General features: G+C 39.9%; 1 protein-coding gene and 2 long non-coding RNA genes across 4 annotated transcripts in view; 2 read left to right on the forward strand and 1 right to left on the reverse strand.

Moving 5' to 3' along the window:
- Nucleotides 1-25,522, forward strand: part of LOC146676677 (protein NLRC3-like) — a 157,268-nt gene that overhangs the window by 90,375 nt on the left and 41,371 nt on the right. The window lies entirely within an intron of this gene.
- LOC146676681 (uncharacterized) lies at nucleotides 9,953-14,838 on the forward strand. The gene is made up of 5 exons (XR_014910565.1): nucleotides 9,953-10,088; nucleotides 12,022-12,113; nucleotides 12,840-12,997; nucleotides 13,423-13,480; nucleotides 14,410-14,838. It is a non-coding gene; the product is annotated as an uncharacterized LOC146676681 (long non-coding RNA).
- LOC146676682 (uncharacterized) lies at nucleotides 17,103-19,642 on the reverse strand. Of its 2 annotated transcripts, XR_014910563.1 has the most exons (6): nucleotides 19,200-19,642; nucleotides 18,867-19,084; nucleotides 18,226-18,387; nucleotides 17,867-17,974; nucleotides 17,646-17,761; nucleotides 17,103-17,503 (listed from the first exon to the last, which is right to left on the reverse strand). It is a non-coding gene; the product is annotated as an uncharacterized LOC146676682 (long non-coding RNA). The 2 variants fall into 2 exon arrangements; XR_014910562.1 differs by having other exon boundaries at nucleotides 18,867-19,642.

Genomic DNA, 25,522 nt, shown 5'->3' on the forward strand with positions numbered 1-25,522 from the left:
GGACACAAACACTTCCTGTTTCTGACCTTTATGGTCACCATAGTAACGGCTGACACGCTCTGATCAAACACTGTCAACAGCCAATCAGCTCTCTGAACAAAGCAGCACGCAGACCAATGACTGCATTCATTTCCAAGTTTAAAGCAGTGAAGAACACAGTCTGTAGGTGAGGAAGAATTTAGTGAGAGCAGATGTTTGGATGGAATTCCTCCAGTTAACAGCTGGAACCTTCCATCTGGATTGTTGGGCTTGTTGTTGGGGTTCCTACAGAGCTCAGAGTGGACACACCAAGGTTCTTCTAATGAATGAAAGTCCAAACTCAAACTAGGAGGGAAAAACATTTTCATCAACTTCAATAAAAATCCAAAGATTAGAAAAAGTGAAGCAACAATGAGTCCTAGTACAGTCCCAGCACTGAAGTCCCTGCTGCTCTTTATACTGGATGTGCTGCATCACTGACTGACAGCTGATGAAGAGTCTCTGGAAACACTCGTTTATCTCCTCTGCTCTTCCTTCTTCTCTCTGCAGGTGGAGCTGGTGATGGTAAACAGGACGGTGTGTGTGCTGAGAGAGGAGGAGCTGTGTCCTGATGATCCAGAGAGGTTGAAGCAGCAGCAGCTTGTGTGTAGAGACGCTCTGACTGGGCCATGTTACTGGGAGGTGGAGAGGAGAGCTTCATCCAGCAGTGACTGACAGAGGAATGAGAAGAAGTGCAGATGACTGTCAGTGCTGCAGAGTGAACTGCTCTGAGAACAGCTCCACTGTCAGACACAATGTAGAGTCCAGCATCATCCCTGTGTGTCCCTCTGGATCTGACAGAGGATCATCAGTGTATCTGGACTGCTCTGCTGCTGCTCTGTCCTTCTACAGTCTCTGCACAGTCTCTGTCTGACTCTGGCTTCAGACCCTCCTGGATCAAACTCACCTGGAAAGACTTTCAAACATCACTCAATAGATTTGAATACAGAATATATTTGATATATACTGTAGATGTACTGTAGAGTTGCAGTTTGTCACTTGTAAATACAGTCTGTGAGCAGCTATGAGCTGAAAGATCTTTCTAGAAACACGAAATGTTTTCACTCTTCTGTTGCTTTTTCATATATTTCCACAACATTAATATTGATCCCACCTGTCTCACCTGTTTCATGCTTTTATACATAATAACAGGACACGTGTGATCTGAGCGCTGCTGTGGTTGCTGTGCTGCACGTCTTCATTTAGATAACAGAGACATCTAGTGGTTCAGAGGGAGAACTGCAGGAGGTGGAGCTGTGTTTTAGCATGGAAAACTTTTTATCTTTTAGGCGCAGATACAAATATGACAAGTATCAGTGTGAGATACAAAAGGTCACATCAGTCAGCAGAGGGAACAGTGATCACACAGCAATGTAAGAATAGAAACATAACAGTGACAGGGTTTATCCCGAACCGCTACATTTATTTTAATTTGCGTAGATTATTTAATCTTATATATAGTCCTGCTAGGTGTTCAGATGATTCTGTGGTAATAGCTTTGGATGCTGAAAAAGCTTTTGATCAGGTCGGGTGGCCGTATAAGTTTACTGTATTATGCAAATTTGGATTTGGTGATTCTTTTATCATTTGGATTAGAATTTTGTACAAAGGACCTATGGCCTCGGTAAGGACTAATAATGATGTATCAAACCCTTTTCGATTGCACAGGGGCACGCGACAGGGAGATCCCATTTCTCCTTTTATTTTTGCCCTGGCCCTAGAACCTTTAGCAGCTCGTATACGGCTAAGTTCTGATATACTACCGATTATACATCAGGGTATTCCTCATAAGTTCTCCGCTTATGCTGATGACGTAGTCTTATTCATATCAAAACCTAAGACCTCGATCAGTCCACTATTGCAGCTTATTAACGAATTTGGCTCTCTCTCAGGTTATAAGATAAATTGGACGAAAAGTGAACTTATGCCTCTGTCGGATGGGGTGGACATGGCTTATCTGCATAATACTCCATTTAGAATAGCGCTAGATAAATTTGAATGTCTCGGTATCACAGTCACATGTAACGTGTCACAACTTTTAAAGCAAAATTGGGATAGAAAAGTTAATCAATTGGAGAAGAATATTGAGTTTTGGATCACATTGCCAATTTCCATGGTAGGGCGGATTAATGCCATCAAAATGGTAGTTTTGCCCAGATTTTTGTACATCTTTCAGTCAATCCCAGTGTGCATTCCCCAGTCATATTTTAAAAAGCTGGAATCTATTGTATCCTCCTTTGTTTGGTCGGGTAAGGTTCCTAGAATTTCCAAAAAGCATCTTGTTAAACATAAGACTTGTGGTGGCCTTGGACTCCCAAATTTTAGATTATATTATATGGCTGCACACTTAAATATTTTTTCATTTTGGCGAAGGTGTACTCCAGGTGCTGATTTGGAAGGACAACCTTCATGGTTAATGATGGAACACCTGTCTTGTAGACCAACTTGTCTTCCAGCCCTGCTTAATAGCCTGATAAAAGTGAAGAATACACTATATGGCAGAAATCCTGTGATTCAAAATTCAATTAAGGTCTGGAACCAACTATTGGGCACAGTAAAGGCTCCTAAAATGTATTTGGATGCTCCAATATGTAACAATCATGCCTTCAGGCCTGGGCTGGAGGACATCACGTTTGTGACATGGCAGGGAAGAGGGATTTGTTCTCTCAAAGATATTCACATTGATGGACATTTTCCATCTTTTCAGCAATTGAGGGTGAAATTTAATCTTCCAAATTCACATTTTTTCAGATTTTTACAATTAAGACATTTCATCAAAGCATCTATTCCACAATACAATTTGATTCCTCGAAACTCAGTGCTTGACAGCTTCATATCAGTTGAGCCCTATACTAGAGGTGCTGTGTCTCGCTTTTACAGGGCCTTACTAGATATATACAGTCCTTCATCTAATACTTTTAGGGAGCAGTGGCAGGAAGAACTGGGGGTGGATGTTACTGATGATCTCTGGCAAGAGTGCATTAAGAATATATATTGTAGTTCTATAAATGCTAGACATTGTCTGATCTAATTTAAGGTTGTGTATAGGTTGCATTTTTCTCCCACTAAAGTGGAAAAAATATATAAGAACGTTTCAGCCCTCTGTGTTAAGTGTTCAAGTGGTCGAGGAACTTTATCTCACCTTTTCTTTCAATGCCAAAAACTACAGCTTTTTTGGAATCATTTGTTTGATTTTCTGACCAAGGCCATTGGCAGGGAGGTCCCATGTACCCCCTTTGCAGCATTGTTTGGGGTGTCTGAACCGGGATGGGCAAGAGACAAGACAGAGACGCAGGTTGTGTCAATGACCACACTTGTGGCTAGAAAGCTGATACTTCTCTGCTGGAAGTCTGATAAACCTCCTACCTTTGAAATGTGGTTGAGAGAATTTGGAAATGTACTCCATCTGGAGAAAATCAGGTTTACCTTGTCTAACCGAGAGAGTGTGTTTTATAAGATTTGGCAACCAGTCATTAGCCTGATAAACTTAAGTGAAATATACTCTGTCTTAACATTTATGTATGCTGTATTACCACCTTGTTGACTTGCCGTCCACCTTCTATTGTGTTCTTTTGAAGGTGATAGTTGTATACTGCTCAATTATAAAATCAATAAAAATATATTGAAAAAAAAAAAAAGAAACATAACAGTGAATCTGGATATGTATACAGATGGAAGCAAACAAACAGGATGTAACACTACATTAAAGCCACAAATGGGAAGAAAACAAACACAAAGGAAAATATATTTGATCTCAGGAATCCAAATCAGATGCTTTAGAGCAGGGGTCGGCAACCCTGGGCACGCGTGTCACAGCTGCCACTTGAAGGGTTAACTGATGGCACGACCATAGCTGGACTGGCCATCGGGCATACTGATGGTGATTTTTCGTTTTTATGAACCGATGATGTTTTTTTATGTTTTTTTTATTTTTTGTAACGGTATAAACAATGAGAGGTGGTGGATTGGCTGGATGCTGGTTGATTTCTAAAAATAAGTCAGTTGTTTGGTGGTGGCTGTGGCGGAGCTTCCACAGAGGCAGCAGGTGGATGAGGGAAGATGAGGGAGGAGGAGGAGAGACCCGAGGCGGCCGCCGGTCCGAGTGTCAGGTGAACTGAACTTCAGGTAAGAAGTTATGACCTGCAGTCTGTCTGGGTCAGATATAAACCAAGTTTAGGTGCAGTTTATTTTCCTTGTGCTGACTTTTTACAGTCAGTTACAATAACTCGTACTGCTACTAGCTAGCATGACGGAGTTTCTATACAGCTGGGTGGTGCTATGATGTTACTGATAGTGAACTTTACAGTGGCTGCAAAAGTATTTGGCCCCCCTGAACTTTCCCACATTTTGTCACATTACAGCCACAAACATGAATCAGTTTTATTGGAATTCCACGTGAAAGACCAACACAAAGTGGAACGAAAATCATAAGTGATTCCAAACATTTTTTACAAATAAATAACTGCAAAGTGGGGTGTGCGTAATTATTCTGTCATGGAAAAACACACTGCCATCAGCTTCTGTTTTGTTTTTGTCAAAATCACTGTAATATAATCACTGTACCTTTATATACATGTGACTTATATTAATGCTGCTGCCCTCTTGTGGCTAAAGTGTAATTATGTTCTTGTTATTAGGGAAAACATTTGAGAGTAACATGACAAGTGAGTCAGCACTTGGCATGTTAAAAAATCCTAATTTTTATGTCATCAGTTATAGTTGCATGTATTCATTATCATAATTTAACCTTTAATATTAATGTCTTAAATTGATTTTACTTAAACTAGCAATAATTTTATGGTTGTATTAAATACATACATAACTAATGAATTAATTATTTCAGTAATTAATTAAAAAATGTACATAATTAATTTATGAATATCCATAGACCTTCTATGGGAAAGAACAGATGCAATATTAGAAAAGGTCCACTCAGTATTTGCATCAGTCCACTCAATTCATACAACATTTTGTGAACAGCTTCATAGGTCTAATTTCCGAATCTAAAATCTTCTTCGAATGAAACATCAAGCATCAATAGCAAGAGTGAAAGAGTGAAAGATGGCGGATGTAGCAGGTGGTGGTGCAGACCTAGCTCTGACTTTCAAACGGTCACGATTAAAACCATCCATCCATCCATCCATTCGCTTCCGCTTATCCTTTTCGGGGTCGCGGGGGGCGCTGGAGCCTATCCCAGCTGTCATAGGGTGAGAGGCATAATTATCACGTTCGTACAATATAGTATCACGTTCGTACAATATAAATATTATATTGTACGAAGGTGATAATTATGTATATTGTAATAACGTGATATTATGTTGTTCAAACGTGAAAAGTATATTGTACAAACATGATAGTATATTGTACAAACAGGAAAAGTATCTTGTTAGAACAATAAACCTTTCACGTTATAACGTGATACACTTGTATTTTTCTTTTGCCTGGGTGGCAGCTCTACGCTTCCGTATCATGCACTCTGACAGGCTGACTAATGCACTGTCACAGCTTCAATACCAACAGATAGCTGTTGAGAACAATGAGAACATGTGACTTGTTTTTGTTACGTAAATAAACTGCCCACAAAACACATAGTGCCTTAGAAATTCTCCTGAAGAAATTTTAACACAATTTTAGATGTGTTTAGTCCGTTGATAACAAACTAAATTTTTCCCCCCTTTGAAGCAGTTAACTTGTGTAAGTGTGAACGCCGTAATCACACAAAAACAACTGCACCAAGACCCTTTGGAGAAGGTGATGTTTGTCCGGTTCAAAACAAACTCCAGCGTTTATAGTGGGAATGTGATGCAATCCAATTGCAACTTTGAGAACAAAGAACCTTCTTCCTGTATTTAATATGTCGCTGCTGCCACAGACACATCTGATCAATAAGCACATTAAATGTTCTAATGCGGTTTGTAGTCATGCATTTTTAGTTCACTTGGAGTTTTTTCTATGTCAAATGAAACCATAGAAAAACACTACAAGCTTACAAACCCATGAGCTGAGTAAACAAATGACAGGTGCGAAAACACCCTTAAGGTTTAGCTGAGCACTAAGTATGAAAGCCAGAGTACCAGCTAACTGTGAGATAAGTTAGTGCCAGATTTGTGCAACTTTTTGCATTCACTTTATTTATGTATTTGAACATTTTTAAAACTGTATGGTCAAAGTTCAAGAGAGATTAGCCAGTGCCACTCATGAAGTAAAATTTAAAAAAAAAAATCATGTACACCCCTCCAACATTAAATTTATTGGTATTATATGGCGTTGGGTTGGAGTATACAGGATTGTCTAGTTAGTATCTGTTGGTGTGCTGCAGACATTTTCATTCCCGTAAGTTATAGATATGTTCATATCACTCTTTATCCGGTCTTTAAGTCTGATGTCACTAGTTGTGTCTGGGCTCAAACTCCGCTGCACGTCCATAAATCACAGGATCACTGTGGCATCACTGAGAGTTGAAAAACTGTCTAAAGTCTTTCATCTGTAATAAAATGATCAGCGTTCTGCTCTACCATGTGTAACAATTGAGTTTATCATCCAGGCATCCATGAAAATGAAACGGAATATATGACATTTAACAGAGTTAGAAATTAGCAGGAAGTTAGCTCGCTAGCTTCCATCTAAATGAGGGATTTCTGAAACAAATTCAAACGTACAGCTCTGCTATCACTTCCAACATAAATGAAGACAGAAAACTAAACAGCAGTGACGTTTGTAGGGTACTGTGAGTAAAATGCGTTTGATTTTCTCCCGAACATTCAAATTAGTGCAATCATAAATTCCTTCATGAGGTGCAAATTAGAGTGAGAACATGTGGAGGCTCTGGCTACGTTCACACTGCACGCGAAAACGCATCAAATCCGACTTTTTTGACCGTATGCGACCCATATCCAATCATGGTATGACGGTGTAAAAACAGCCAAAATCTGATATTTTCAAATCCGATCTGGGTCACTTTCGTATGTGGTACTTAATCCGATACATATCTGATGTTTTAGAAAGCAACTGCTGTTTGAATGGTCATGTCACCTTAAATCCGTCTTTTATTTCACTGACACAAAACATATGCCAATTATCAGAGCTGGAGAAGACATTGAGAACACACGAGCGCTTCGTGTGCATCCCGTGCAGATATTAGTGAAACTGTTGGGAAGACAACGTGAACATTTTATTTGTACTGTATAATCTGCAGATTCTGACAGAAATCTGCAACTATCCTTTGAAGCACCGCTCCTCTCTAAAACAACAATAAGGATCATTATTAGGCCATATATAAATAACAAAATAACTTAAAGCAAAATTGGACAACGTAAAGTCTGAAACAAGTCTTTATATTAAGGCCATCAGTCAAACAATGCTGTTTGGTCTGGATCTAAACAGAGCGCGTTGTGTGTGACGTCTGCTTTTGCGTATGCGGGCCACTTTGAGGGTCCATAAAGGAGCGCGTTTGCTCTGTCTCTCTTTATTCTGACATTTAACTAATTCAAAAGATATTTCAATATTTATCTAAAACAAAAGTTTACTCTAAATTGATGTTGTACAGTAAAAATGTTTTATGTTTTCTCCCTAAAGTGTATGTAAATATCTGGTTACAAATGTGAATATCCTGCTGTGTATTGAAATCCCTCTTGTTTTGCATAGAAATATACTGAACAACATACAAAGCATAATATATAAAATAACATTTACAAGTTTTTTCTTTGAAAGAAGCCTCTAATGTCCATTCTTATATTTCAGTACATAACTGAAACCGATTTAGTCGGGGAGGGTAAGAACTGAAAATATGAAATAAACACACGTAAGCTAAGACTCTCTAAAAAAATAGCACTTGTTCAGCTTTTCATTTCGCCATTTGTTGATTTACTTGAAAAGCAATTAACGTAATATTGGTCAAGTGATCAGTTTGATATCAATCTTTCGTGATGCACCGTCATATTTACATCATTTGTACGGTGCGAATGATTTGCTTTGGTACCTGGTCAAACTTCAGCTCTCCTTAGTATGGCTGGCTCCGTTTCTCCAACAGCGCACTCACTGCTGGCAGCAGCTGCCCCCTCGCTCAGTCGCTTAGTGCCTGAGCTCGGATCATACTTGAAACTTGTGCGTTACCACATCACAGCAGCCCTACCCAGCAGCCTTGACCCACACCAGTTTGCCTACAGAGCAAACCGATCGACAGAGGACGCCATAGCAACAGCACTCAATGTAGCATTAACACATCTGGGGAGGCAAGGAAGCTATGTGCGTATGCTCTTTGTGGATTATAGCTCGGCATTTAATACCATTCTTCCATACAAACTGGACGCCAAGCTAAAAGACCTAGGGCTTCCTCACAGCACCTGTAAGTGGATCAATAGCTTCCTCACCGACCGCAGACAGAGAGTGAGAGTGGGACGTTACACATCTCCAGCCCTAAATCTAAGCACTGGGTCGCCACAGGGCTGCGTGCTTAGTCCACTGCTCTACTCGCTTTACACACACGACTGCACCCCCGCCCACCAGAGCAACACCATTGTAAAGTTCGCAGATGACACTACTGTGGTGGGGCTCATATCTGGGGGAGATGAGTCTGCCTACAGAGATGAGGTGGAGCGGCTGTCTTCATGGTGCAAGGATAACAACCTTCTCCTAAACACGAAAAAGACCAAAGAACTCATAATTGACTACAGAAGACACAAGACAGAAATCCAACCACTAATCATCAGCGACGACTATGTGGAGAGGGTGGCAGACTTCCGCTTCTTGGGAGTCAGCATAGAGGGAAACCTATCCTGGAGTGTGAATACCTCTGAGCTACTGAAAAAGACACAACAGAGACTGTACTTTCTGAGAGTGCTTAGGAAGAACAACATCACACAGAGACTGCTGGTGTCTTTCTACAGAGCCTCCATCGAAAGCATACTAACGTACTGCATAGGCATATGGTACGCTAGCTGCACAGTGGCTCAGAGGAAAGCACTCCAGGGAGTAATCAACGCTGCCCAAAGGACAATCGGCTGCCCTCTCCTCAAACTGAAAGACCTACACAGTTCCCGCTGCCTCAAAAGAGCCCATAACATCATAAAGGACACCTCACACCCTGGACACTCCATGTTCGAACTGCTGCCTTCAGGTAAACGGTATAGAACAACATACACAAGGACTAACAGACTCAAACACAATTTCTACCCAATTGCAATATCATGTCTCAATGCTACTAAAAGTAGATGACTTTCATTGCCCCTGTTGTCATTTGTGCCCTTGATGTTGGAATGCTTTCAGACATGTTTTGTTGGATGCGCTAACAAATTGACTGAGTGATTGATTGTTTGAGTGATATATCAACTAGGTCGTATGTTGAGTGTCTGTATGGGGCCTTAGGCCTGGATTGCTTGGGTGTATTTACTGTATGAGAACACTGTATTTTATATGTATTTCTATCTTTTATATCATATCTATTATAGTTTTTAAGTATTTATCTTTCGTGATGTTGCACTGACCGGAGACATCTTTCAATTTCATTGTACTTGTGACAATGACAATAAAGAATATTCTATACCAATATCAGGGGGGATTCACGCACAGTCCTAAATTCCCACAGTGTGCACTATGTACTTCGAATATTGTGTGTACTTTTTGTTTTATACACTTGTCAGCCAGGCATCTAACTATGAAAAAATTACACTCCAAAAGACCCCGGGCTTCTGACAAAACAACCCGGGCTTAAGCCCAGTAAGCCACCCCCACGCTCCGCCCCTGCTGAACACAATAAATTATATAATGTAAACAACTACCTGAAAAACAGGTAGAACGATGCTTTTGTATCGTTTATTGCATTTATGGAGGGAGTGATGTATGCTGGGTAATGGCACAGCTAGCGACTGGGTGACTTTATTCACCCGCTCGGCTGTTATCAGTCCATACAATGGGCGTTATTAGCACAAATCAGTCCCATAGATATGGGCCATCTCCTGCTAGATTGTTCAGAAGGTTGTTATCATCCATCCAGATGGAGGATCACTAACAGGAGCGTGGAAGACTCCAGAATCCACTCTGGCTGGAATCCGGTGGATATGCAGTGTGTACAGGTAAGACCATTTAAACCACAGGTGTCGAACTCCAAGCCTCGAGGGCCGGTGTCCTGCAGGTTTTAGATGTGTCCTTGATCCAACACAGCTGATTTAAATCACTAAATTACCTCCTCAACATGTTTTGAAGTTCTGCAGAGGCCTGGTAATGAACTAATCATTTGATTCAGGTGTGTTGACCCAGGGTGAGATCTAAAACCTGCAGGACACCGGCCCTCGAGGCTTGGAGTTCGACACCACTGATTTAAACGGACAGCATTTATAGAATGACTATTAAAAGTCTGCGAGTGTCAGTAATGTTAATGTGGTTATGTTAGTAATACACCGAGTGCTAATATAACAGCTTTAAGATGCATTTGTAGATGTTATTACGTGTTTTACCGTCTTTATGGTGCTAGCTTAAAGTTACGGTGTAAACGTTAGCTTATATTGGAGTAAAGCTGTTACTGTTTAAACGATGTTAGCACAGAAATATTAGCTTCTGTTGTTAGATTTGTATTGTTGATTGTTATTTATGCTTAGAAATATTTACTTATATATGCTTAGAGTTTTGTAATTAGTTGTAGATTGGTAGAGGGTTTGATCCTTGATAGTCTGCAAACTTTGTGTGTATTAGACAGCACTCTGGGAGCATGAGAGGTCGTACCGTGTCTTATTGTTTTATGGTAAGATTAACGTAGTTGCGTCTGTTCTAGTCTAAGTGCTCTTTGTTTAGATGAACTGCAGGACTTCCTCACCGTGTTATCTAGGGTGAACCATCTAGGGTGAGGGGGAGGCTACCCTCTTCCTGACCAAGGATGTTTGACCCTTTGATCAGCAGTACACACACACACACACACACACAGGCAAGGTACTCTTTGTGTGTATGTAGACGTCATATGTTAATGAACCTATGCATATTCATGTAACCACAATAAAAGGAGTGCTATGGGGAGCCTGGCTGAGAGTCTGATGGAGGTCAAGTGGTGGGACGACACTTGGCTCTAGGCAGGTCTCCCTCATGCATGAGTAAACCAGAGAACTTTGGTGCCTTGTGTCTTGCTTTGCTGTGTAATTATATTGTCTTCAACGTTCCAGCGAATAGGTTCAAGCTACAAACCTATCATCTGTCATGACTGATGAAGTTACTAGTTAATAAAGTTTCCAGTAAAGTGTTTAATCGCAGCCACAGACTGACAGCAAATATCTCGATTAGCTTCAGTGCATCTGTAATAAATATGTGCAAGTTTCAGTGCTTCGTTTAAACTGTATGATACTTATACTGACCCAGGGTCAGTGTAAAATACAATCCTAGCTGTGTGAACAAAGCCTGGCTGCTTTAATCCTGCATGACAAACCTCAGGATGCAGGTTATTATTACTCTTTCCTGCTGGCACACCTGTCACACCTGAGAGTCAGCTAGAAACTCACAGTGACGTGGACATCATGCAAAGACTGCCAGACTCTGTAATACTGCAAATGATCAGTGACTCAGGTTATCACTAAACTTTAAACGGCACCTCTGTGTCTCTGTGTGCTGAACATCTAGGATTGAGTCAGGCTGCATTGACTGTGGGACTTTAATGTGTTAAAAGCAGGTTGAAGACGGCTCAGAAACATTTGAAGATTAAAATTTAGCATTATGGCTGCTGGTGGTTTGTAAAGCCTCTACTCAGCTGTATTTTTGTTACTAATTTATGTTTGTTGTTGTTTAACACAGATTTCAGAAGAGCAAATATGCTTAATAGTTTAACTAGATTTCATTTGTCAGTGTGGGACTGCTGAGTCACCTGAAGAACTCATTTCATTCATTCTCCACATGATGTTCATTTACAGAAATGTTTCACAGGAACTGATTTCTCCCAAAGGGTGAACTAGTGTGTTTCCATAGATTACCTCTGTATGAATGTACTTCTTAAATGAAGGCAAGTGTTTGTCCTTTTTTGTTCCTCAGGTACAGTACGTGATATCAAGGGCAGGCGGTCAACACTGGGGGTAGACAAGAAGCAGACGTACTTCCAAGAGGGAGCTGCAGTGAGGTCAGAGGTCAGAATCTGAAACAGCTCAGGTTTATATTTTAGAGGTTATAAAAAATCAAAATGTATTATTTAAAGAAACCTTTAAATAATAGTCATAATTATGATTATTATAAGAAAGATCAAACATTTAAGTGGATTTTCTGTTACACATATCGTGTTAGCCCTGCAATAAACTGGCAGCCTGTCTCTGTCCTGTATCAGCTGGGATAGGCTTCATCCTCCCGCAACCCTGAATTGGATACATTGTATTCCAATTATGTAATCTGATCATTTACAAACTCAAGGTATCTAATCAAAATGTAAGTAATAATTATAAAATGGGAAAGCAGAAATAAGTGTGACATAAATGTAAATGTGTGAGCTGACATAGAGGACAGCTACATGTAGTCTGAAAAACCTTTGTTGTCAAGTTTGCAGGTCTATCAGCACGAGACATTCTTACATAGAAGAGACGTTAAAGTCTCTGACTCAGTGAAGCATTATTGGTCCCGTCTGTTTGGATAAATATAGTAAGTTGATGTATGTGCATTTATTGACACATTTTCTTAAGTGCTTATCCAGTTCAGGATCACAGTGGAGCTGCAGCTGGATATGTTCACTAAATAAACCTTACAAAAGTTCACAATAAACCTGCATCCATGTACGTTGTTGTCCACAGGATGAGAAAATCAAACTGGAAGACTGTGGAACATGTTAATAAATGTTTGTGTGTTTATGCCTGTGTCTTTCACAGGAGGCGCTGGAAGGTTTCCCTAATAGTTCCTGGTGAATCAAAGCAGAACCATAAAGGTTGCTGGACTACATGATGGCCTTACCCCTGAGCAGCCATCCTGTTAAAGGAGGAACCAGTTAGAAGCTGTTTTCAAAGTAGCTGAGCAGATTTCATCTCAAGTAAGCGATTAACTGTTTGTTCGTTTGTTCTGCCACTTAAAGAGCATTTAAGGACGTCTTTTGAGTGTCCAGTTGAATTAATTCTACTGGCTCTCATGGTCATTTGTTATTATAGACATATTTTTCACGTTCATCCAGCTATTTAGTAAATTCTATCTATTTAGTAACATCCGTCAGCTATAAAATGTAATATAAATATAAAAATATCTAAATATCTCCTGCCCTTTATGTTTTAATGATGTAAGTCTGTTATCGTGTTACATTAGCATTCCTCACATATCAATGAGATGCTGTACAGTACAATCCTACTGACACAGCAGAGGGATAACGACGGCTATTCAACATCGTTACACGACACATTCGAGCTGCATGACGCAGACAAAGTGACTAAATCATCTTTTTGTGGTTTATTGTCTTCAAACCAGCAGACAAAGCCGATGGCAGAAGATGTCAGAGAAGAACTTCAGGCCGTGGACTGAAAAGGTCTTTTTTTCTTGTTATCAAAGACATTTGGAGTGACGGCTTCTACAAGTGGTTGTGCTGAAGTAAAGCTTACAGTCTAAGAAATCACAGTGTTGATATTCAGCACAAAGAGAAAAGCTCACTTGTTTGAATTTATTTACAATCATAGTTTTATAAATTCTGACTGTAAACAGCTTTTACAGCTTTGATATTGTTTGACACTCGATATCAGGTGATAGGGTTTAATTTAAAGGTTTCTGTGTCCCAATGAGCCATTTACACTGACCAGTGTCAGTCTAACTGTAACACATTCATTATTTAGATTCAACAAAGAAATAACTGAATGTAAAAATGGCAGCCCTCAGGCAGGTTTATAGAGATATATGCATGCATTATAAAATTTATGTATCCCAGATAATTGTTATTCATCTAGTCATGGCAGACCTACCTCTTCCTCCCAAGTTAACTGCAACCCAAAAGAACTAGTGGGGCTATTTACACACTCACAACCAGTGTGGGGTAAAAAGAGCCACAAAAAGCTGTCAGCCACAGATGTGCTAGAAGAGTTAGAAACTCTACTTATGGAGAAACTTTCTAAGTCTAACAGAGGACAGGAACTCCTGCCCAAATAACATGATATAACCCCACATACAGCCCAGCCATAAAGTGAACCAAGTCATTTAGTTAAAGACAGCATGGGACCAAATGCATGTAACCAGCCTGCACCAACCTGGCATTTCTTCCTCCTGAATTAAATGAATGAATGGATGAAAGTTAAATGACTACAAACCTAAAGCCACTAGTTCCCACACTGGAGCTCCCTGACACTGTGTGTTAACCGTATTTAGCTTGTATCAACAGTTGTAACAGGCTAAGCCACCTGAGACACTGCATTGAATTTGTTCCTGTCTTAATGGTTTCAGCTCAGATGTTCTGCTTTTTCCTTTCAGTAGATCAGAGCAGCTCGTGCTCCTTCTGCTTCCAATTTAGAAGAAGAAGAAGAAGGCGAAGGCTTCAGCGAAGTGGCGTTCATGGTCTCAGTGAACAGTCATGGTCACACACTGCATGTGGTTTTAAAAGCAACATGTCTGTTCACCACAACAATGGAGATGTGTAATATTAGTGCAGCTACGGTTTGTTCTTGAACATCAGTTCTGTTTTCTACTTTGATCACTTAGACCAAAAAAGTGTTGTTGTCAGATTCTTTCTTTTACATCTATAAAGCACCTGCTCATTTTTTATTACAATTAGTTTCACATGAATGTTAGTGTTTCCTTTATGATCTTTTAATGCTTACACTACACTGTACATGTCTACATTAGAGACATTTCTGTTACCTGTTTCTGTTGACTCAGAGTTGTGAAATGTTCTTTTATTTGATGCACAATATGAAGCTCATAATTTTCTTACAAATAAAACTCTAATGACAAACATGAACAGCTGTGCTTATTTCTGAGACATGAGTTTTTGAATGTGTTCATATTTAGACAGTGTGCATCTGTCTGCTGAAACTGTGATGGTGAACCTGAGGTGATGGTGAACAGAAGGCAAATATATATCAATATAAAACAATATTGAAGTAATGTCTTTACCCTCTGCAGCGTGTGGACGCTGTGCACACAATCACCTTATTCGCTGTAGTAAACGTGCACCGCTAGCTCACGTGACTGACTGTCTCCATGGTTACATCGTATATTATTAGCTATGTAAACAGCTTCCAAAGATACCGCCATAGCTCTCTGCAGCTGTAACACTTTCACACTTTGCAAATCATTTCACGTTTTTGATAGTTATGAAGACAGAATATGTTTTTAAGGTCATGCTAGGCGGTTGCTATGGTGGTTGCTGTGGACTTGGGTGGACCGCGTCCGATTCCTGTTATTAGCTGTCCGCCGTAGGAAGACTGCGTTCCATTTACAAGTAGTGACAGTCGCCGCAACTCGAACTCAAATCCCGCTTTGTTCTTTAATTATAGGCCTTTTATAGCCGTTCATGACACGCACACACACACATAAAGCATTTTGCCTCACCATGAGAATGCAAGTTTACCTAACCTAACCTTAAAGTATCTGATATAGGATAGAAAAATGAAGCAACCAGAGATTTAATGATGAAGACTCTGGGTTCTGTAGTTCACGTTTTACAGACCTGAATGACTCTTTGCATATGATTTATTGAAGAGGAGTTTAGATGCACTTTACATTTAGACTGTTGCTGTTTCATTTTTTACATTGTTGCCGTGTTATGTCATGAATAAGGTTCACCTGCTGGGGGTTTGATGGATCAGCTGGAGAATACAGTCAAAGACAGACTTCATTCATCATATGCAAGAATCCTAGTTGGATTTTTGTTGTCACTCATGTTTTTGAACCAAATATTGAAAACAATTCTGACAGACTGGATACCTGGTCAGGTGTACATTACCTTTCACTCAAGCATCCCAGGACAGAGCCCTGCCCCACCATGAGCCTGGGTGGATACGTGGTTATAATATAAAAGGACCAATACTGAATATTTCATGAAAATTGAATTATAATACAAATTAGTAATAAGGGTTTCTCTGCGCCCTTATCTACCCCATACTCAAAGAGCTGCGGGCAGAGAGGGTGACAGGAGAGGATGGCACTGAAGAGAAGATGCTCGGTTTCTGGAGTCTCCTGGTCCTGTCAGTAGGATGCATCTGCTGTCTTCTCGTGGATGCTCACCTACCTTGACTCGTTCCAGCCTGGTATGGATTTCCCAACACTGCGGACAGTGGCCCACGTCAGAGACGTTTAATATTGATTACATATGTCTGAATTGCTAACCCTAACCCTAGCTCAACAGACCACAATGCCCTGGACTGTCAGTATTATTACATGCTGTGAACATAAGTAGCTTTGATCACAGTTTATGTTGTAAAAGAGAAGGAATATTGGAAAGAAAGATCAACATTGTGATCTTATTTCTTCCAAACTGACCAGAAACATGCTTGTCAGACTCTCACAGCAAAGGATCAGACTCACTGTGCATGACGGCTCAGGCCAATGATGTCTGTTAGAGTGTCAGTTGTTTAGTGCTTCTGTACAGTTAGGGTCACGTCTCTATTTCAGAATAATTAATATGCGGAAAACACTAAAAGTTGATTGTCTTCCAATATTCTAGCATAATTAAAAAACGTTGACTTTGTAAGTACATATTATTAGTCCTAATGCCAGCATGATTCTTCATAACTCCTGCTTTGAAATACTGAGCTTTAAAATTTACCTGATGAAAGATCATTTACAGTGGCACTCTGTCAGGATCATTCTGACTGTAAGATCACTGTATTAATCTGAATCCTTCTGAAATGTGCTGTGAATGAATGCTGATGCAACTCACTGTGGGAAAGCTGTTAATAAAATGAATCTGTGACACATGCAACACATTCACAGAGGAAGACGACACAAAGGGAGGACACGCAGAGGCTGTGTTGAAGTCAGAAATCCAAATCTTTATTAAAAAACAGGCGGCGGTAACAAACAGGAAGACAAGCAGTCCATCAAACAGTCTACAGGGTCAAACATTCAGAGAATTCAAACAGCAGTAAAAAATAACTGGACACTGAAAAACTTAAAGCAATGTGTGACGCAATAGAAGGAAGCAGCGCAGTATATTCACTGAATTATCATCAATTACAAAAGAGAAAAACGACGATTTCTAAGGATTATTTTCTTAAATGCAGTTAGAGTGTGGCTGGTAAAGATGGAAACATACAGAATGTAAACTGTGTGAGTTTGGTGAACTTTGTTAGTAACAAATGAGGTAAAAAACAAAACAGAGAAAACACAGAAAGAGGCTCTCAGTATTCATTAATAATTAGAAAGAAACATTCTGGTCGTGGATTTTTACAGTCTTAGTTCCGCTCGCTGTCATCATTATAATCATCATGATCAATGGCGAGGTCCTGAGGTGGGTGGGGCTGTCTCTGGTGATGTCACCATGAAGGAACAGCATCTGGCACATGTTGCTGAAACATCTCAGTACACTGGTGTAGTTTCCTCTCCAGCTGTTGGACATGTGACACTTCAACATTAAGGGGAAGAAGAAGAAACAGTGTTAGGTCAGGTGACCACATGGTTTCTAAAGTAACTGACAGGAAGTAACCAGGCCGTTAGAAATGGATGGCATGTGTTTAGAGTTACTGGAGTTGGGTAACTGTACTTACCAAAAGCAGAAGCACACAGATGAAGGATCAGATGCTGAATGTTGCAGGAACATGCTCATGTGTGGTGGTCATTCAGTGCTGCAGGTTAGACAGTCCAAGACTGATATGCTGCCCATCTGAGAGTTTGAAAACACACATGCAAAGATTTATTTTGTGTTACAGTCAAAGTTGGATGTTCATTTCTGTCCTTTAAAAATGTTTGTGTATTTGAAAGCACTAACATTTAAGGATGACTCTGATCGTCTCCTTTAAAGGGGAGACAAGTGTATCCACTGATCTACGTCACTTTACCTGGATGATGACTCCTCCCCCCTCACTCAGAAACACTCCTAATATAACCAAGCAAATAAATAATATTGAAGATTTACTTACATCATTACAAAAACAGCAAAAACATCTCCCTTTGATTCTATTTCTCCATTCCTGCTGAACATCAGGCAACAAATATCTCAATAAATCACAGTAAAATGTAAAGCACATGTTTTCTCTGCTTTGTCTAACCTCTGCAGAGCCTCTGTCAAGAAAAACATATCTGTAAGCATAAAACAAATATACATTCATAACACGTCACTGGACAAACCTCGGTCAGCTGATTTCCTCTGTGCAGTGCAGACGAGCATCAGTCAGCGAGTCACGGTGGTGAGATGGACTGGTGTCCTTTGTGACTCTGCTGGTTCTTCTGAGGAAACACCACCGTCTCTCCACACCGTCACCATCTGTGAGCACAAACTGCTGCTCTGCTCTGCCAGCATGTAGGAATCACATATCACACACACAGGGGTGAAGAAACATCAGAGCTCAACTTTGGATACTTTAGATCTAAACAGATAAAACTAGCTCTTAGCTTCAACAATCAGTGAGCAGACAAACAATGATACCATACTGATTCTGTATGAATACAATATGGTATTTTCAATACAGCTGTCAAATTAATTTATTAAAACTAATGCAGATATATGTATATATTTTTTGATAAATTAGTTTGCTAAATTATAAGAATTTTTTTTTTTTCATTTAACCATTTCAACTGAAAGAAATTAAATATTGAACAAAAATATATTGTCACATTCTGAGCATGTTCAGCATGCTGACAGACTTGAAGTTGCTACAGATTTTAAGAAGTGATAATTATAGGGAAGAAACTTCTCTTTTTCATCCGTTTAATCAAACATTTGATGCCTCAGCTGTCTCAGTCTATAGCGATCTGCAACTACAACTAACCTGAGGCTTGCATTTGGCTGCAGGTGCCCCTGTACATCCTTCTCAGCATGTGGGTACCATTTAATCCCACTTCTTCCTGAGCTTTGCTTCATCACAAGACCAAAGGTGGAATCCCGTGTCACAGTCTTATCATCATCCAGAAGAAACATTTGAAGAAACATCATGGAGAAGAAACATTTACGCGCCTCCTGGTTTTGTTTTCTGATCCTGCAAAAAGACTGAGGACAACAAAGCCCAGAGAACACGAGATACACAACATCCAACATTCAGACTCAACAGCCTCCATAAATGAAGAGCACCAGGTTGGTTCAGTTATAGCAGATATGAGCATACTTCACATTACTGGGTATGAATAATAATGAGGAGGCAAACTTTGAAGATGCAGAGCATGATGTCCCATCATCAGACTGTAAACAAACATCCACCAGGCTTCTTTGTTGCCAAAATTGATGATTCTCCCATCAGGGATCAGTAGCGTGTATTAACCTGTGGTATAAGCAGCAGTCACTGAAATATTACTGTTTCAGATAAGAAATCTAGCACATAAAAGCCAGGGTGGGAGGGATCTCTGCAAACTGACTTAGCTCTGCAAGTGTGAAGCTCAACAAAAATCTGACTCTCCAGTCACTGACAAACAAAAACTGCAGCTGGGAGATAGAAAACGCTGTCTGGGTCCTGCTGGATGTTGCTGGTCAGAGTCCCACATTAGCAGAGTGCTTCTTGGTCCCACTGACCCATGTGGACAGCGACTGTGGAGAACTGTTCTGGAAAACAGAGAAGAGAATTAAAATAACAAAAAGCCAAACAGGATTTCCACAAAGACTCTCTTGGAATCAGCAATCAAAAAAATCACTGGTTCATATTTCAATTAAATATGAACAGGTTCCTCAAATGTTCAGATCTGATTTAATTTAATTTCCTTCACACAGCACATTCGTCCAGGCTGACAGGTAAACATAGAATTAATCTCAGGTAACATGACTCATAGTAGAGATTCAGTAAGAAAGATTGCAGGCTCTAATATTATTACCACACAATCCAAGGACACACCCACAGCTCAGATTTGTAGAACTATTTAAACAAATGTCTTCTGAATATTCAATTCAGGTTCACAGTGGGAGGGGGGGGGGGGGGGGGTGTCGTGGAATTTTTTTAATAAAGTCTGCAACACAGAAAGAGCTGTGATCAAGCTTTTTATTACTGCACCAACACACATCAAACATCACAGTTCAGTCATGTCAGCGCTGCCACAGAAGTGGTGCTCCTCCTCCTTTATGCATTCCAAGGAAGAGGGAGGAAGTTACAAACTGATCCTACCACACTTCACGTGTCTCGCTATGAAACCTAACGCATCAATGGTTATGCTGTTTTGTGCCCTTGGCCTTATCAGCACCTGTAAAGGGAGTTGTTTTCTCAAACTGCTGACGCTGAAGTAAGTTCATCTAGTTTTAGAAACTTTCACTGAACAGTAACAGTGTCACAACTAAGCATATGCATAAGCACTTAAATACTTTAAATGAGAATAACAGAAAATTTCTATTACAGAGGCTAGAGCCTGTCCCAGTAGTCATAGGTAGAGCACACCTGGACAGGTCACCAGTCTGTCAGAGGACTAACACAGAGACAGACATCAGAGTAACAAATCTATTTAAAATTAATGTAAGTTTGCTGCAGCTGTATGTATGAATCATGTGTTTCTGTGCTCACAGTCCACCTCTCAGGAACCTGCAGTTCATTTTTAGTCAACTTTAAACAGACCTCACAAAAGGCTGATGTGGCTGGATCAGTAGTCTGATTTAAGTACGATACCTTTGGCCAGGGATTAATCTGGTGCATCGCTTCACTGCAGTCTTACGTATTTTCCCCACACCTGAATAAAAAATACTGATATATACAAATAACAGCTTCAGCTGATGCAGCCTGACTCAATCCTAGATGTTCAGCACACAGAGACACAGAGGTGCCGTTTAAAGTTTAGTGATAACCTGAGTCACTGATCATTTGCAGTATTACAGAGTCTGGCAGTCTTTGCATGATGTCCACGTCACTGTGAGTTTCTAGCTGACTCTCAGGTGTGACAGGTGTGCCAGCAGGAAAGAGTAACAATAACCTGCATCCTGAGGTTTGTCATGCAGGATTAAAGCAGCCAGGCTTTGTTCACACAGCTAGGATTGTATTTTACACTGACCCTGGGTCAGTATAAGTATCATACAGTTTAAACGAAGCACTGAAACTTGCACATATTTATTACAGATGCACTGAAGCTAATCGAGATATTTGCTGTCAGTCTGTGGCTGCGATTAAACACTTTACTGGAAACTTTATTAACTAGTAACTTCATCAGTCATGACAGAAGCTAATATTTCTGTGCTAACATCGTTTAAACAGTAACAGCTTTCCTCCAATATAAGCTAACGTTTACACCGTAACTTTAAGCTAGCACCATAAAGACGGTAAAACACGTAATAACATCTACAAATGCATCTTAAAGCTGTTATATTAGCACTCGGTGTATTACTAACATAACCACATTAACATTACTGACACTCGCTGACTTTTAATAGTCATTCTATAAATACTGTCCGTTTAAATGGTCTTACCTGGTGGTCCATATGGTCCATAAGTGAAGCAGAGGGAGCCTGACCATGCGTCACACGTTTGACGAGTTGGGAGTGAGAACGTGTTGGGCTATAAGGAACACACTCACTTCCTGAGCCCTGGGCAATAAGAGACGTTTTGTGTTTTATGATTTATTGATATGTTTGATCCTTTCTGACCTGCGTTAATGAAGCAGTCATTAGAGCACCATGTCCGCTAGAATAGTTCTGTAGTTTGATGCTTGAGTCGTTGCAGACTTGTTGAAACTCCCTCACCCGTCAAAGCAGCGTCTTTGTTATTCGCGTCCAGCAGATGGCAGTGTTTCACTGTCTGACGGCTGTCTGAAGCTTCAGCTGGATTATCCGTTTGCTATGTTGGCCATGTTACAGTGGGGAGGAAAAACTCCTTTTTAACAGGAATATCTAGACATGAGTGATTACTGCAGTGGGGCACTATCTGTGCTATCTATAAGAAATGTTAGCAACAATAAAACTCTGAGGATCAGGGCTCCATTTCACTCCAGTGTTCAGTGGCATTTTAAAAGAGTGAATACCGACGCTGAATGTCTTTGTAAAGCAAAAGCACTTTGTTAGCCTTTACAGAGCAAAGCTATGGATCAATGTGCAGTGAAGAAAAATCGAGGTGGCCAGTCTGTCCTTTCCTAACCAATCACAGAGCTCCTTACATTGCACCATGTGGCTAATTTGCGTTTTACTGATATTGCTGGGCTGCTGTCAATCATTTTGTCTTTATATTACAACAGAGCATTGACCTTTAACCTGTTTAATTCATACTGAGTATTTAAAAAAATGTATTGTCATAATAAATTGTGCCTCACTGAAACACCATTTTGCATTAGCCTCTATCACCTGACTTGTCACTGATGATATCACTGCATGAGCAGGCGAGCGGTAGCGGCGGGGGGGTGTAGGTGAAGCTCGTGAAGAACAAAATTCTGTACGAGCGGACGCAGTGAGTCCAATAACCAGGGGTAACTGGAAATAAGGTGTTGTAGGTTGGCTTCCACAGTGTAAAGAGACACTTCTCCCTCATGCTCTAACAGCTGGTAAATCAATTTAGAAGCAGAGTCGATAACGGCCTCCTGAAGCTCCCTAGGTGGGGTGACTGCCGCTGGATCCATATCTGGCTGGTCCGTACTGTCACGGCGGGTGAGGAGAGCCGTGTGAAAATAATAAATGAGGATCCAATCGCAGGCAGTAGTGGAGAAGTGAAGGTGGTTTATTGAACACAAAAATAAATATGGACAAACAGCAAATGGAGCACGAACTAAACTAGACTGGAAACAACTAAACTACAGAGCACAAACACATGGGTGAGACATGGTGGATACACAGACGGACCAGCAACTACAATGACAGAGGACACGACTTAAATACACAGAGAAACACAGGGGAATTACACACAGGTGGTGGACACAGCTGGGAATAATCACCAAGACGAGACAGAGGTCAAACTGAACACACTCACATGAGACGCAGACCTTCACAATAAAACAGGAACAAGAAACCATCACACTAAGACGCAGACTCGACATAGAGAGAGACAGAAAATGACACATGGAACTAAACTAAACCTGCAAAAACATGACAACTCAAAATACTGGGTCAAACTGACCCAGAACCGTGACAGACTTTCTATAATGTTTTGCTTGAGCATGTCCTGCTTTTCTGTAATGTTATTTCTACAGCCTCTTATTTCTAACCTCTTGTGTACCTCTTTTCAACCACTGGGAGGCGCTACAGCTTCATTCCTTTCACACTAAGGCAGCGGTAGGGAACTCCAGGCCTCGAGGGCCGGTGTCCCTGCAGGTTTTAGACGTTCCCTACCCCTGCACTAAGGCCTTTGAAATCTTCATTAACACTGAGCTTGAAATTTCTATCAGTCGAATGCAAAGGAGTCCTGTGGTTGTAGGACAGAGGTAGGGAACGTTAATCTGCCATCATTTAGATTATATGACAACAACCTTCAAATCTGAAGTCTCAGAAATCTGCTTCATGTACAAGTTCCTCCAATAATCAGGGCTAATATCACCAAATTGTACATAAACAGACTTTTACATGTTAAATATTTCTCAAATATGGGGAAAAAAACAATATAAAATACTATATTATTAACAAAATATCTTAAGATACAGCTACAAATTGCTTGAAACATTTGCAATGAAATATATAAAACAGCTTTATTGTCAGTGAGGACAAAGTTATAGTGATGCTGTGCTGGAGTGTTCAAAAGAAGACAGAGACATGAAGTATAAATATTGTATAATATTAAATATAAGAAAGAACAAAGTTATAAAAACATTAATAATTGAAATCTGCAACAATATTCACATAAAGTGTAAAATACAGAGTTAACTGTTTAATAGGTAAAGTTTAGGTCTTGCAGTCGAACAATGATCCCAAACACAGCAGCAAATCTACAGCAGAATAGCTGAAAAGCAAAGTCCAGACCTCAACCTGGGACATTCAGAGAGCTGTGCTTAAATAAATGCCCACAAAGCTCAAAGAACTGAAGCAACGTTGTAATGAAGAGTGGGCCAACATTCCTCCACAACAATATGAGAGACTGATAAAGTCAAGCAGAAAACAATTAGCTCACATTTGTGCTGCTAGAAGTGTTTCTAGTTATTCACAGGACTGTAGTTTGAATTTAAAGAAATGTGAAAGTGCACTGAAATTAACATAAAGTTATTGCAATTTTTAAAAAAAATCAAGAAATCTAAGAGGAAGAAACAATGTAAACCACACAATTGTTTTCCTTATATTCTCCACACGGCAATGCACATAACAGACATAAAATATTTGCATTTATCAATAGAAAATATACAATTTTTCCATAGTCATAGCCAGGCCCGATTACTGCCAAACCTGTGCTGAATCAATCACTTAAACAGGACCTGTCTGACAAAGTAGAGTAGACCAAAAGATCCTCAAAAACTACACATCATGGCGCAATCCAAGGAAATTCAGAAGCAAATAAGAAACAAAGTAATTGAGATCTCTCAGTCTGGAGATGCAACGTCAAGATGAACAGAATCCAGTTTCTGGGATCCTGAAGGAGAATGTCTGGCCATCTGTTCACGACCACAAGCTGAAGTGCACTTGATCCAAAGCACACCAACAAGTCCACCTCTAAGCAGCTTAAGTAAAACAAAATAAAGACTTTGGAATGGCTTAGCCAAAGTTCATACGTGAATCTGATTGAGGTGCTGTGACCTTGGAAAGGTGGTTCATACTCAAAAACCCTCCAGTGTGGCTGAATTACAACAATTTTGCAAAGATGAGTGGGCAGAAATTCTTCCAGCACCTCGTAAAGGACTCATTGCCAGTTATCCCAAACGCTTTATTGCAGATGTTTCTACTCAGGGTGGCCCAACCAGTTATTAGGTTTAGGGGGCAATCACTTTTTCCACACAGGGCCATAATAATGGCCGCCTTAATAATAAATGCCTTGATTTAGGAACTACTTTTAATGTTTACTTGTGCTATTTTGCAAAAAATAAAATCTCTGCAAAAACATCAAAACTGCTGACCGTCTGACCTCAATATGAAATTATTAATCTTTTGACCAAAAACATTTAGATTTGTAAAAATAAAGAAACCATAGAGGAACAAACAATGTTGTTTGCTACGTTCTAACATGGCAATCTAAATAACAGTAATGCAAACATATATATTTATCAATAAAAACAGATCGCCTTTTCACTGTTACAAAAGTCAAGTACATCAATGTTTGTTCAGCTTTCATAAATGTAAGTTTGTAAGTACATAGTACATTTTTTGGTCCAACTTCTTTTAATACATGCAACACATTTCAGAACATTTGGGACAGAGACAACAAAAGACTGGAAATACTTCGTAAAAATCTGGTGAAACACTTTAAAGCCAGTGGGATTAAATGGGAAACATAAAATTTAATACTAGACAAAGACCGATTGAATCATGAAGCAAAGAATTAATAACTAAATCACAAGTAGAAAATGTTATGCAGATATTATTGGATAGATTTTGGTGTAGAAAAAAATGACAAGAAATGAA

Source organism: Rhamphochromis longiceps, linkage group LG3 (assembly GCF_057381845.1).
Source record: "Rhamphochromis longiceps isolate RC_006_pf linkage group LG3, R_longiceps_female_GT1.1, whole genome shotgun sequence".
NCBI classification, from domain to species: Eukaryota; Metazoa; Chordata; class Actinopteri; order Cichliformes; family Cichlidae; genus Rhamphochromis; species Rhamphochromis longiceps.